The following is an 11,705-nucleotide window of genomic DNA, read 5'->3' on the forward strand; positions in this document are numbered from 1 at the left end:
AGCAATCACAGATAATCAGCCCCAAACCCACCCCCAGCTCCCTTCCCGCCGCTCTGTCGTTTGCTCGCCCGCGATCGGCCAGAGGAAAGCGGAGGGGAAGGAGGCGACTCGGGCAAAAGAAATAAAAATGATCCTGACGACACATCTCTTAATTGGCTAGCGGCATCTCTGTAGAGCCGGCTGACTTCTGCCAGGAAGAGTCAGTTGGAYCCCATATCCCACAAGTGTAATTTCAAGGCTATTTTGTAAACTTTTTGTGGATAATGTTACAAAAAAGAACAAACAAAAAAAAGGAAGAAAAGAGGGGAGAAAACAGGGGAGAAAAAGAGGGGGAGGACATTCTTGCTTTTCTGTTTTTGTAAAAAAAAAAAAAAGAAAAAAAGAAGACAACTCCTTTGTACGCTGGTGTCGTAGCTGGAGGGCTCCATGGTAGAAAAGCCTTGCTTCAGAGGCAGGCGGGGGGCGGGAGGGGGGCTTTGGTGCGCGAGGGGCTGCGAGAACAAAGCCGCCCGCGCTGCCGCCGCCGCTGCACTTCGCCCTCCGCGCGCGGCCCGGCGCCCCACGTCGCGCGGCTCGGCGGATGAAAGGGAGGGTGCAGGGCGCGACGGCTCTTCTCCTGTGCCGTCCTCGCTTCCCGTTCTCTGCTAAGCAATTAAAATTGCAAGTGAACCGTAGCAGCGGGCAGCGCTGGCCCCCCCCCCGTTGCACCTTCGTTAGCGGCGGATGGGGGCGTCGGGGAGCCGGGTCACGCTGTTCGAAAAACCTGCGTGGTTTTGGGTTGCTTTTTAAGAACTAAATGGTGATGCTTTGGTAACCACTTGGAAAAAGAGAGAAAGGGAGAGAGCAGATGAGCAGAGGGGTCAGTGATGGAGAAGTGACGGGAGAGGGAGGGGGAGAAGCCGTCAGGAAGGGGTGACCTGGTGGCCCTTTGCTTCCAGGCGGGCTCRTGCGCGCCTTGTGCACGTGGCTTTGCCCTTCGGGGTCCAGCAGAGGTGACGCGGGCAGCAGGAGAGGCGCGAGCCGCCGGTCCGTGAGTCGGGAGCGGGGCGCCGGGCTGCTTTGGGGCTCTTTGCCTGAGCGGAGGTGACGTGAAGGACACCGGGACCTGGACGCCGGGGCTCGCTTCTCCGYGTGGCTATTCCAGAGGGGAACAGCTCTCCCCAGCCCCCGTTTGGCACCGTCGCCATCCGCCGAAACCCTTCAGCATGTGTTTGGGACCCGGTGGGATCTCGCGGGGCCTTAAGCACATGCTGAAAGTTAAGCGCGTGCTTAAATACGGCGCTGAATTGGCCACAAGCCGCCCTGGCTTTCCGGCTGAGGAGCCCCAGCCCGGGCAGCGGAGCTGCTCAGGTGCGCAGGGTTAAATGTTTGCAAACTCAGGGCCTAAAACAGCCTTTCTCCTTGGCCTTCTTTATGATGGGGGAAATTACACGCAAAATACGTGCCCTTCGGTTCAGCTAAATCAGCGCTGGAAGCCGYGGGAAATACGTGCTGAGGCGTTTCCCCAGCGTGAACGCATCCTTCGTTTAACGCCATCCCTCTCCGAGAGGTCGTGGCTCGGTCCCGGCCGGCCGGGCGGCAACGCTCTCCTCTGCCTTTCGCCTCCGACGCGCGGAAAGAWCTTGTCCTCGCTCCCGGCAGAGATGCAGCCAGCCCCAAGCCAGGCAAGCACCGAGCCCCCRGCAGGCTGCGGTTTTGTGGGTCTGGAGAAAAAGCACCTCTGAGCGTTGCTGGCGTGGCCGCGGCCCCGGCAAAGCAGGGATTAAAACCTAAGAAACAGAGGCCGTTCATCTCCTCGCCTTCGAAACGGGGGCGAGGCGGGGGGACGCGGCGGAGGCCGGCAGAGCCGCCCCCGGGGTGTGCGGCCCCTTTCGGCAGCCCCCGGCCATCTCCGGCCGCGGGAACGGGCCCCCCCGGACGCCCGGCGCCTCGGCAAGGAGCGCTGGAGGAGCCTCATACGCTTTTTATCGCTGTTGCTATTTATTGTTAAAGCACCGACCAGTTTTTCCCGGGCACGGGGCTAGACGAAACACTTCAGCAACGGCGTCTCTGCCCCAGCCCGGCTCCGGTTTGCCACGTGCCCGAGCCCCCACGGCCACGGAGCGGGAGCAGCTCGGAGGCAGCCCGGGCCACAGCTCGCCGGCACCCCGCTCCAGGGGGATCCCAGGCCGTCTGCTCCGAGAGCTTCGCTCCCACAGAGGCCACGTCCAGGGAAGGCGTTTCAGCCCCGGCCGGGGAGCTGGCACGAGCGGCCGAGCCAAGCAAGCCCTCGCGGGGACCCAAGGGGGATCCAGGCGTCTTCGCTCCGCGCATCCGTCTTCGCAGCCTCCAGCGCTGTTTGCTCAGGGAAGGACCCCCCCGCTGCTCCCCGTCTCGGGGACAAGCCTGCCTCCTCCCCGACGCCCCCCGAGCGCCGCCCGTCGCCGTCCGGCGAAGCCGCTCGCGCTGGCCAACGGGGCGAACGCGGTCCCGGGGTTTGCTTGGCCCGTTCCAGGGCAGCGTCGCTCCGGAGGCAGGTGGGTCCTCGCTTCGACGGTTTTGATTCAAGCACCAGGAAATATTCCCAGGTCGCCCGGTACCTTGGAACTGCCGGGCTAGGCCAGGTCAGGGCTCAGGCGTGGGGATTTGGGCAAGGGCACGAGGAAGCGGGCCAGTCTAGGGGGCCCCTTTCCTCCAAACCCTCCCCAGAAGTACTTGACGCTTGAGATCGGGAGCTGATGTTGAACCGCGCTTTCCCCTCCGCAAGGGAAAGCCACGGTCGTCTCCTGCCCACGCTTTCCCCGTGCTGCAGTGCTGCCAGCTGACGGAGGCTTGCTCAGCGCGGTGTCACCTCTCCAGCCTGCGTCTCCGTTACGGGCAGAGCGAGGGCAGAGGCACAAAATAACCACTGGAGACACTTCAGAAAGGGAGAATTGACCCAGGATGTCTCCAGACTAGAGGGCTCTTTAATCTACCACGCAAAGCCGTAACAAGACCCAGGGCTGGAAGATGAAGGTAGAGAAACCCAAATTAGAAATAAGGTGTCTTCCTTGCAACTTGAGGTTGAGTTGGGGGTGAAAAGGCTTGGTTGGGGATTACTCCTCCTCCAGCCTGTCCCGTCAGGTCCTGCCCCCAGGCACTGGTGTCTTTCCCATGAACCCCTCTTCCTTAGCTGCTCGTCAGGTTTCATTTCTCCTTTTTTCATCACCTTCACTTTGAGAACTAGTCAAGTCCTCATTTCTGCTTCTTCTGCCCTTGGTCCCTCCTCCTCCTCCTCTCTCTTTCTCAGTGTAAACAGCATTGTGGATCTCATATGCAACTTAGCTTCTCTTGACAAATCCAACCGAGAACATCGTGTGCCAGACTCTATTTTAAGCGTCTAATAAAACTGGTTTTTGGAACGGCTCCATCACTGTGTCCTTCTCGCGCAGAGCCCTTGCAACCACCGAGCGTCCCGCGGTGGCTGGGCTGAGGCTGGGCAGGGGGCCGGGAGGAGACGTCCCACCACGTTGCACCAAGCGGGGGCTGAGCAAAGGTCCTGAGGAGCTTCCAACCGAAATGGGCAGCAGAGGCTGCGGCGGCAGGTGGCATGGGGAAGGATGCAGTGATGCACCCACCTGCCAAAGCAAAAGCCAGGCCCTGCATGGGGAGAGGGCAGAGCTGTCCCACCATGCCTGTCCCTGTGCTCCACTGGGGACATCCCCGACCTGCCGTTATCGCCCCGTGCACTGCCCGGGTGCCTCGGCTCTTGCCTGCCTGAACCAAAGTCTTTTGGGCTCGCAGAGGAGTATGTGACAGGCACGTATTTATTAGTTTGTTAAAGAATCAAAGCAGGCCTCTCCTCCTCTCTTCAGCACTTCCTCCAGAATGATTTAAATTAAAACCCGCGGCCTCCCTGGGAAATGTCAGCGGCGTTATCCATATGCATGATGCCATTATGATGAAGCAGGTGCAGTTCGAAAAACCTTTAGGAAAAATCTACCCATCAATCTCCGTGTCGAGCACCTCTCCCTGCAAACACTGCAGCGCTTCACCCCGCTTGCCTTCGCTGCTGTCGTATGGGGAGGGAAACTGAGGCACAGAGCAGGTCAGTGACTTATAGGGCACCTGCAGCAGGAGCCCAGGGGTCCCTTTGCCGTGTCCAAGCATACCCTTGAGCCACCAGAGAAACACTTCTTTGGCCTTCTCCTTCAGGAGGAACCCAAGCAAGTAGGAAGCAGCAGAGCCAGGATCCAAGGAGCAGAAATGATTACGGGTCATTTATTCCCTCTTCCCAGCCTTTCAGAGCTGAAACAGTTCCTGCTTCCCACTAGAACAACTGGTCTTCCTGGCCTGGCCCAATTAAGTGGTTTCTGCTGCGTTCAAGTGGGCAATTTAGGCTGAAATCAGGCTGATTGCAAGCAGCAGGGCAGCATGAGGTCAGTTTTGTGCTGTTGGAGGCTGGGAAGATGTCGACCTTTCCAGGGGCCTGATTTGCAATTAGCCACTTTGTGAACTTCCAAATTGCTGCAGCCTCAGCCCTGGGCGAGCCCTGGGCAGCTGCTTATCTGCTCGTCTGGACTCACCTCTGCTCTCCTCTGTCCCTCCCTGCTGGAGCCCCGGAAGGGTTTTTGCAAGCCTGGCTCCCGGGGCTCCCTGGGGATGCACAGCTGCTTCTCAACGCGAGCGCCCGGTGGCATCGACAACCCAGGACCAGCTGCCAAGAGCCGCTGCGGCCAGCGCGGAGCCCGCAATGCTGTCCTCGAGGCGTGTGCCGAAGCCCACGGCCCAGAGCAGCCCGAGGGAGAGCGGGAGGAAGGCACGAGCCGAGATTACATCTCCAGAAATGCCTTGCCGGCAAAACATTCCGCTTCTGCCGTTGCATCTCGGAGTCCGCTGGCAGCTTCCGGCAGGGCGCGTGAGCAATGGGGCACCTGCAATAATCTCATTGCTGCAGAGTCGTCCTGGAACCGTATTAAATCTTAATTAGGCGGGGGAAGGGGGAATCGATTTCAGATTTGCATGTGGCTAAATGGAAGCAAAGAAGGGAGCAGGGAAATGCAGGCAGGGCTCGTGCTGATGAGAAATGAATATCAATATGCAACAACGATCCCAAGCCCAGCTCGGCAGCAACGGGAGCAGAGAATACCGAAACCGCTGGGGCCACCCCGGGGCCGGCAGGGACCTTCCTCAAAGCTCCCGGCGCAAAGCGGAGCCGCATCGTGCCCCGCTCCTGCCGCTGCAAAGCGCCGCCTTGCAACGAAAGCAGCGAGGCCAGCAGTGAAAGCGGGGAGAAGCAACGGCACAAATAGAGGCGATGCGGAAGGTGCCGCTGCGGGGGGGATTTGCACCGTCACGCGCGTCTCGGGAGCTCAGGGTCCTGCAGGAAACCTCAGGAAAGCTGGTGATTTCTAGTGCGAATACCAAACAGCTTTGATCTTTACCAATTCTTTCTAAATCTTGAGCAGTGTCTTGTAAATCTTTAATTACAAGAAAATTGCAACCTTAACAGTGAACACACAAACTGCGTTGATAAATATTTAAAATTGCCACAGCAACAGATCTGAGGGGATTAAGAAAAGATATATTGGAGTGACAGTTATTAAACACTAAATCCCAGTAAATGTTACAGAGTGGATAAATAATGCAGGTCTCTGACAGCCATTCGGCTCCTGACAAGCAGGGAGAAGCATCTGCTTGGGGGAGCGGGAGAGGCAGGAGGGCTGAGAAGAGCCCTGGGCTCCTCCCAAACCTCCCTGGGCGGCGGGGGAAAATCTGGGGCGGGGGGAGCTTTGCCTTTCCTGTTTGGACATAAATTTTGTGGTTTAGCAGCTGAGGAAGAGCCAAAAGTTTTGATTGTGTCTCTCAGCCCCTGGGCTCAACAGCTCACCTGGAAGCGCTGGCACGTTCCCGCTGCCGGCAGAGCGGCTGCAGCCGGAGGGAGCGCGGCCGAGGCTCGGCGTCCCCGAGGGCCCTCGGACCAGGGCAGCACCGCGTCTGACCGCCCGCAGCGGCCGCGCGGCCAATAAATACCTGGATTTATCCACCCTTCACCGCCACACGTATCTCTCATTCCGGCAGAAATGGTCTCTCATTGCCAAAGCCGCCTTGGTCGGGTTTTCTTTCTTTCCTTGCTTTGCCACCATGTCTGTCATTTTGTCCCCATCTGCCTCCCTCCGCCAACCTTTCCTTCAAGTTTTGAGGTCACTGCCTGGATTTCCATTATTAAATTCCCAGCTAACATTAAAGATTTATTAGTTCGCTAAAGGTAACTGGCAAAAAGTTAATTAGTCCTAATAGTCCAGACTTCATTCACATGGAGGAAAGATGCTCTACGTGTGAATTACCCCAGCAGCCTTCCCAATAAAATATTGATCCAGAAAAGTTTGCTCATCATAAATATTACAGGGGAGTGGTGAGGAAGTCCCCCGTTTTGGTGTGTTTTGCTGTCCTAGTGTATCACGGAAGGACACAGCTGTGCAGCCGTCCCCGTGCAGCCGTCCCCGCGCACCCGCAGCGCTCCAAGCCCTGGGTCCCTGCACGATGCAGGAGCGGAGCCGAGGCGCCGGGGTCCTGCCAAACTGCGGAGGTGGAAGCGCTGCAGCGGGAAATGCAGTCAGGGTTTGGATTTTTAATGCGGGCTGAGGTTGTGTCCGCCTTTGAGGCGCCGCCCGGACTGCGGGCTGGCGGGGGCCTCCCACCCTCCTGCCACACGTTATTGATGTGCCCTTTCTTTAATGCAATGTAAAAGGATAAGAGGAATGACCTGGCGCAGTGTTTGCTGAGGACAGAAAAGACATCAGCGAGCAGGCAGCCTTTGAACAGAGCATCCGAGCCTGCGGAAACAGCAGGCTGAGCCAGGGGGAACGAGCTGCCCGGAGACGTTATTTACCGCCCGTTCCCAGCCCTCGGGATGTCAGGACCGGTGCTGGTGCTGGTGCTGTCCTGCCGACGCCTGGCAAACCGCTGTCCTCGCCATCTTTTAAATAGACTTGAACCCAGACCTGCCACGGGAACAGCCCCTGCAGCCGCTTGAAGGGTGTTTTCCCTTATTTCGGAGGCCTCCAGATGATCTTATTTGGTCCGTAACGGGTTTGTGCGGAGGCTTCGGGCGCTGTCCTTGCGTGCTGCGAATCGGTGTTTCTCCAGCACGGGCGCCCGCGGCCGGCCGCCAATGCCGCCTGCAAACCCAGGCGCTTACGAGCGCTCGGGATCGCGGTGGGCGAAGCCCGGCGAGGTCAGACAAGGGCGGTTTTCTCCCTCATTTCAGCAGACGTTCAGCCAGGCGCCGCTTGGCACCTGGTGCCCTCTACTCACAAAGCAGCTAATACGCCTCCGCCCTGGGCCCTCGTAGTGTGCGCGAGCGCGTAGCAGCGGTTATTTCTCAGCCCGGGAGCCACAGCATTAACTCCGAAGCGCTCCCGCCACGGGATCGATGGATGCGTGGCCGTGGCCACCGCCCGCCGCCCAGGGGCCTGGGCTGAAAGCAACAACTCTTTGCTGGGGAGCAAAACCATCTGCCGAGCACCCAGCAGGGCTCAGGTGGTGCAAGGAGGGACCGGGAGGCTAGCGGGGGGCTCCGGAGGGCCCCGATGCTCTGCCGAGGGCAGATGCGATCTTGCTGCCGAGCGGGCGCCTGCCCCCGCTCCGTGCCGGCGCTGGAAGCCGCCTTGGCAGGAGCCCACCTTTGCTGGCGGCCGTTCTGCTGCTTCCCGGCTCAGCCTCGCGCAGATGAATCAAGGCTCTGCAGGGTGGGTGAGTACGTGTTAGCGTGTTTTAGACCTAATTTATGGTGTGCTCTGCTGAACTGTGATAACGAAGCACTTAAAAAGCGAAGAAGGGGGGCTGGTGTGTTGGCCTTGCATAAGCACCGATGCCTGCCTAGTAAATCTTTAATTGAAAGTGGAAGGGAACTGGGAGGCTCACCAGTACAGGAAAACGGTGAATATTTAATATGGATACAGTGATTACATTAACGAGGTTGAGGGAAAGTGGGGAGAAGACAGATGAAAGTGGCACCTATAGAACATTAAATCCAAATAAAGTCACCAAGGAGATAAATAATACATCCCCTGTCAGCAAAGGCAGGAATAAACTGCTTCCTCCAGGCAACCGATCGCAGCTGAAGGGGAGAGCTGGAAGAGGAGCCAGGGCGAGGGTTCGGCTCAGCCCCACGTGACCAAAAGCGCGAGGCAGAGCCCGGCGAAGCTCGGCGTGGGAGGCTGAGCGCAGCCCTGCAGCCAGGCCACCACCCCACGCGCGCCCTTGGCGAGGCGCAGCCAGCTCCTCCACCTTACGCCTGCTCCGGAGCCGTCCCGCTCGCTTCCCAGCTCAGCAGATAAGGCCCCGTTGCCTCCTTGGGCACCAAAGCACCTACTTGAGCGCAGAGAGCAAGTGGGGCTTCAAAGCCCCTGCAGAATCGGGGCGCAGCGCAAGAGAACGGTTAGTTGAACGTTTCCACCATTAAGCCCGCTTAGGGTTGCTAAGTGACAGCAACGTAGCTACCGACTCCGCTCCTTATGCAGAACGTAATAGCACAGGATTAATAGTTAAGGACATAAAGCCTGCGCTGCCCACACGATGAACAGACCAGGTTCATTATTCTCTTCCGTAGCGTTGTTGATTGATGGCAAAATGTCTGTGGACTTGTGTTTTAAGCCAGATCAATGCATCCTCTATGCATTCGGGTTTTGTTCGTATGGTTTAAAGGCCTGGCTGCACTGTGCTATATTTCTAGGTATTAGCAGAAAATACAATTTTCCCAGGAAAGGTCAGACTTAAGGGTTCTCTGTCATGATGAAGTAAGCGTTGCTTTATACCAAATGAGAATAACATCCAGACCGAGAAGGGCTGTGTCAGCATAGATTACAACCCTCTCTGCTAATAGCAGTATTGTAGCAAGTGAAATATCTTGTGCATGGCATTCTTCTTTGCATCGTCAATTTTAAAGAGAACATGGTTTCCAAAGAAAAATAATACCTAGCACTTGTAAAGCTGTTCCCACACTCGAAACAATATGCAAACATTTACATGCCACTGAGGGGTAAATACCCTTCCTGATTTACAGCTAGGTAAACTACCGGCTGCTGAGGAAAGGGGACTTTTCAGAAGCTGCACGGGGAAACGTGACAAATCCGCGGCGGCAATCAGGGCTCTGCGCTTGCGCTTGGCCCTCCAGCTCTCCCAGGGCCGGGATGCGATTTGGGGGCTGCCCTGGCTGCACCATGCATCTGCGTCTCGGGGAGCTCCCTCCGCACAGCTCAGGGCTGAGCCATCCAGCCAGCCCCTGAACTCCGGTCCGGATGTGACCCAACGCAAGCCACGGGGAATGGAGTACACGTGGCAACTTCACCTCACCCCTGACTTAAGATAGGCTTTAACACCGCCTCAGAGCCAGGCTCGGCTCTCCTGTGAGGCAAAGCCAGCGCAGACTTATTGAACGCAGTTACAAAGGCGAAGCGCAGAGAGGCCGATCTGGCCTGCCACAAACAAAAGGGATCCACAGATCTGAGAGCTGCCGACGCTTTGTGCAGGAGATGGCTCCGCACCTGCGGCGCTTCATTCCGTCTCCCCACGGCGGCCGGAGGACAGAAGGCAAGTGAAGTTGCGGATCCTCCCACGATCCCATCAGCTCAGGGGCTCACGCTGCTTCCTTTCAAACCACGTTCAGCGCCGCCGCTGGGACTGTAACGCCAGCTCCTGACTGTGCGGCCATTTCAGTCTTCAATTAATGAGGCTTTAGCTGTTAAAAAAAAGGCTTGTTCTCTTCTTTAAAGAACCTCATTTTTCTGTGCAATGCTAGTGCACACCTGGGATCACTGAGCCGGCTTTGCTAGCAAGATTTCACACAGCCTGCCTCCCTGCCATAGCTTGCTTCCAGCAAGCTCCAGCTGGACATCCTAAACAGACCTATCAGGTGGTCTCCTAGACTGTCCTTGGGGCTGGAACGGCCACATTTGGGTCACTGGCACTTCTGCTAAAGGTCTTAGGATTTGCACGTGTGAGGCTGTTTCGATTCAGTGAGCTGGATTCTGCCCTCTTTACCCCAATAGCTGGGAGGAAGAAGTACCGCTGGCTCCTACCAACAGACTTACGAGTGCAAGTTTTACAGGGTGCTCCTGCACAGACAGCTCCTGGCAAACAGGACTGACACGAATGCTCTGAAGCAGCCTCCTTCCCTTGGCCAGCTTGGTGAAAACATCCGGGCAGCTGATATGTAAAAAGACACTAGCGGAGCCCAGCTCCTCAGTGACCGCTGGTGCAGGGAGGAGAGGAGTGCCAAGGCATGCCTAGCATTTCTCCCAAAGCCTGAAGGAGACTGCAGGGATCGCTGCAGGAGTGGACGAGTTAGAGGAAGATGAAAAACAAACAAGCAAGCAAAACGCTGTGGGAAAAAGCAGATGAAGCAATCTGCTGCATTTATTCAGGAACAGATCATTCGCACCGGATTGTTTCCCAGTTAGTCTCCTGAACATCTCGCACCTGCTGTGACAGAGGCAGAGTTCCTCTGTGTCCCGGCAGCCTTGCAGATGCAAACGGGGATGTACCATGCACTGTATCCAGGCTATGGGGAAGGAGAAAGCAGAGCTGCAATGGCTCCTCCACAAGGAGGGCTTCTCTTGCCTGAAGTGCACGGAGCAGCCCTAGGTCACCTTGTTGATTTGGGACCCTGCAGCAGGAAGGGAACTGGCTTCAGAGAACCTGAGTGTTGGTAGTGGGCGAGTGCTTTAACCTTCTGCTCCGAGGGACTGGCTTTTTGCAGTGCATTGGGACTGGTTGGCCGGGTGGAAGGAAAGGCTGCACAGACAAAAGACTACAGGGGCAGAGCCACAAAACTCCCCTGCAGACTTTAGGTTTGGCAGAGGTTACCAGCAAGTCTAAATACTGCTCTTACAGCTGTTACGAGACAGAATGGAAACGGCTGCAGGGTGCAACCCAGCTGCTTGCCAACAGGTGATCTTGGAAACCAGCCCTACCTAAAGCTGCTCTTAGTAACACAGCCAGTGAACAAGCAGGACCATAAATACAACCAACTCTGCCTTCTGCCAGGAGAAGGTATCCTCGTGCCAGAGACAGGGGACCTGACTGTGGTTCTCCTGTTCTGATGCCACAGGTGGAGTTTTATTGTTTTCCTACGAAGCAGTCAAAATGCTGTTTATTATGAAGCAGCATCTCCTTGGCAAGCAACTAGTGATAAATCACTGCTGGGCGTGTGCGTGGGGCTAGTTTACAACACAAAGAGCACAGCGTGCTCATCTGCTGTGTCTTTCTCTTACGTGCAGCCTGCTTGTCTCCAACCAGCGCCATAAACCAGGGACACTCCTGTCTGGCAAGCACAGCCAGGGTGCTACTGCTGCAAAAAAAAAAAAAACAAAAAAAACCCCAAGAGGCGAATGAGGAAAGCCTAATCCCAGCCTTGGACTCACGTCCCCCAGTGCAACCTGTTCATGTCAGCGTTAAAGGTTCAGTACGCACAGCCGAAAGGCAACGACATGAGAGTTGCAGGGAAACACCAGCACCCAGCTCCGCGCTGTGAGCGGCCTGCGGGTGCCCTCTAGTGAGCGGCCTGGCTGGGGAGCTCTGCACGCCGAGGGGCGCAGCGGGCTGCACGGGTGCACGAGGCTCCGCCACGGTTGCTTCCACCCCCACACTCAAAGCGAAAAGCTCGAAAAAAAAATTTGAGAAGGCTAAGCAATCTTCTGCATTAGCACAAGCAAATCATATGGTGGTTGCCACCTTGCTCCCCG

This window comes from Apteryx rowi, unplaced genomic scaffold (assembly GCF_003343035.1).
Source record: "Apteryx rowi isolate R43461 unplaced genomic scaffold, aptRow1 scaffold_45, whole genome shotgun sequence".
In the NCBI taxonomy this organism is placed as follows: domain Eukaryota; kingdom Metazoa; phylum Chordata; class Aves; order Apterygiformes; family Apterygidae; genus Apteryx; species Apteryx rowi.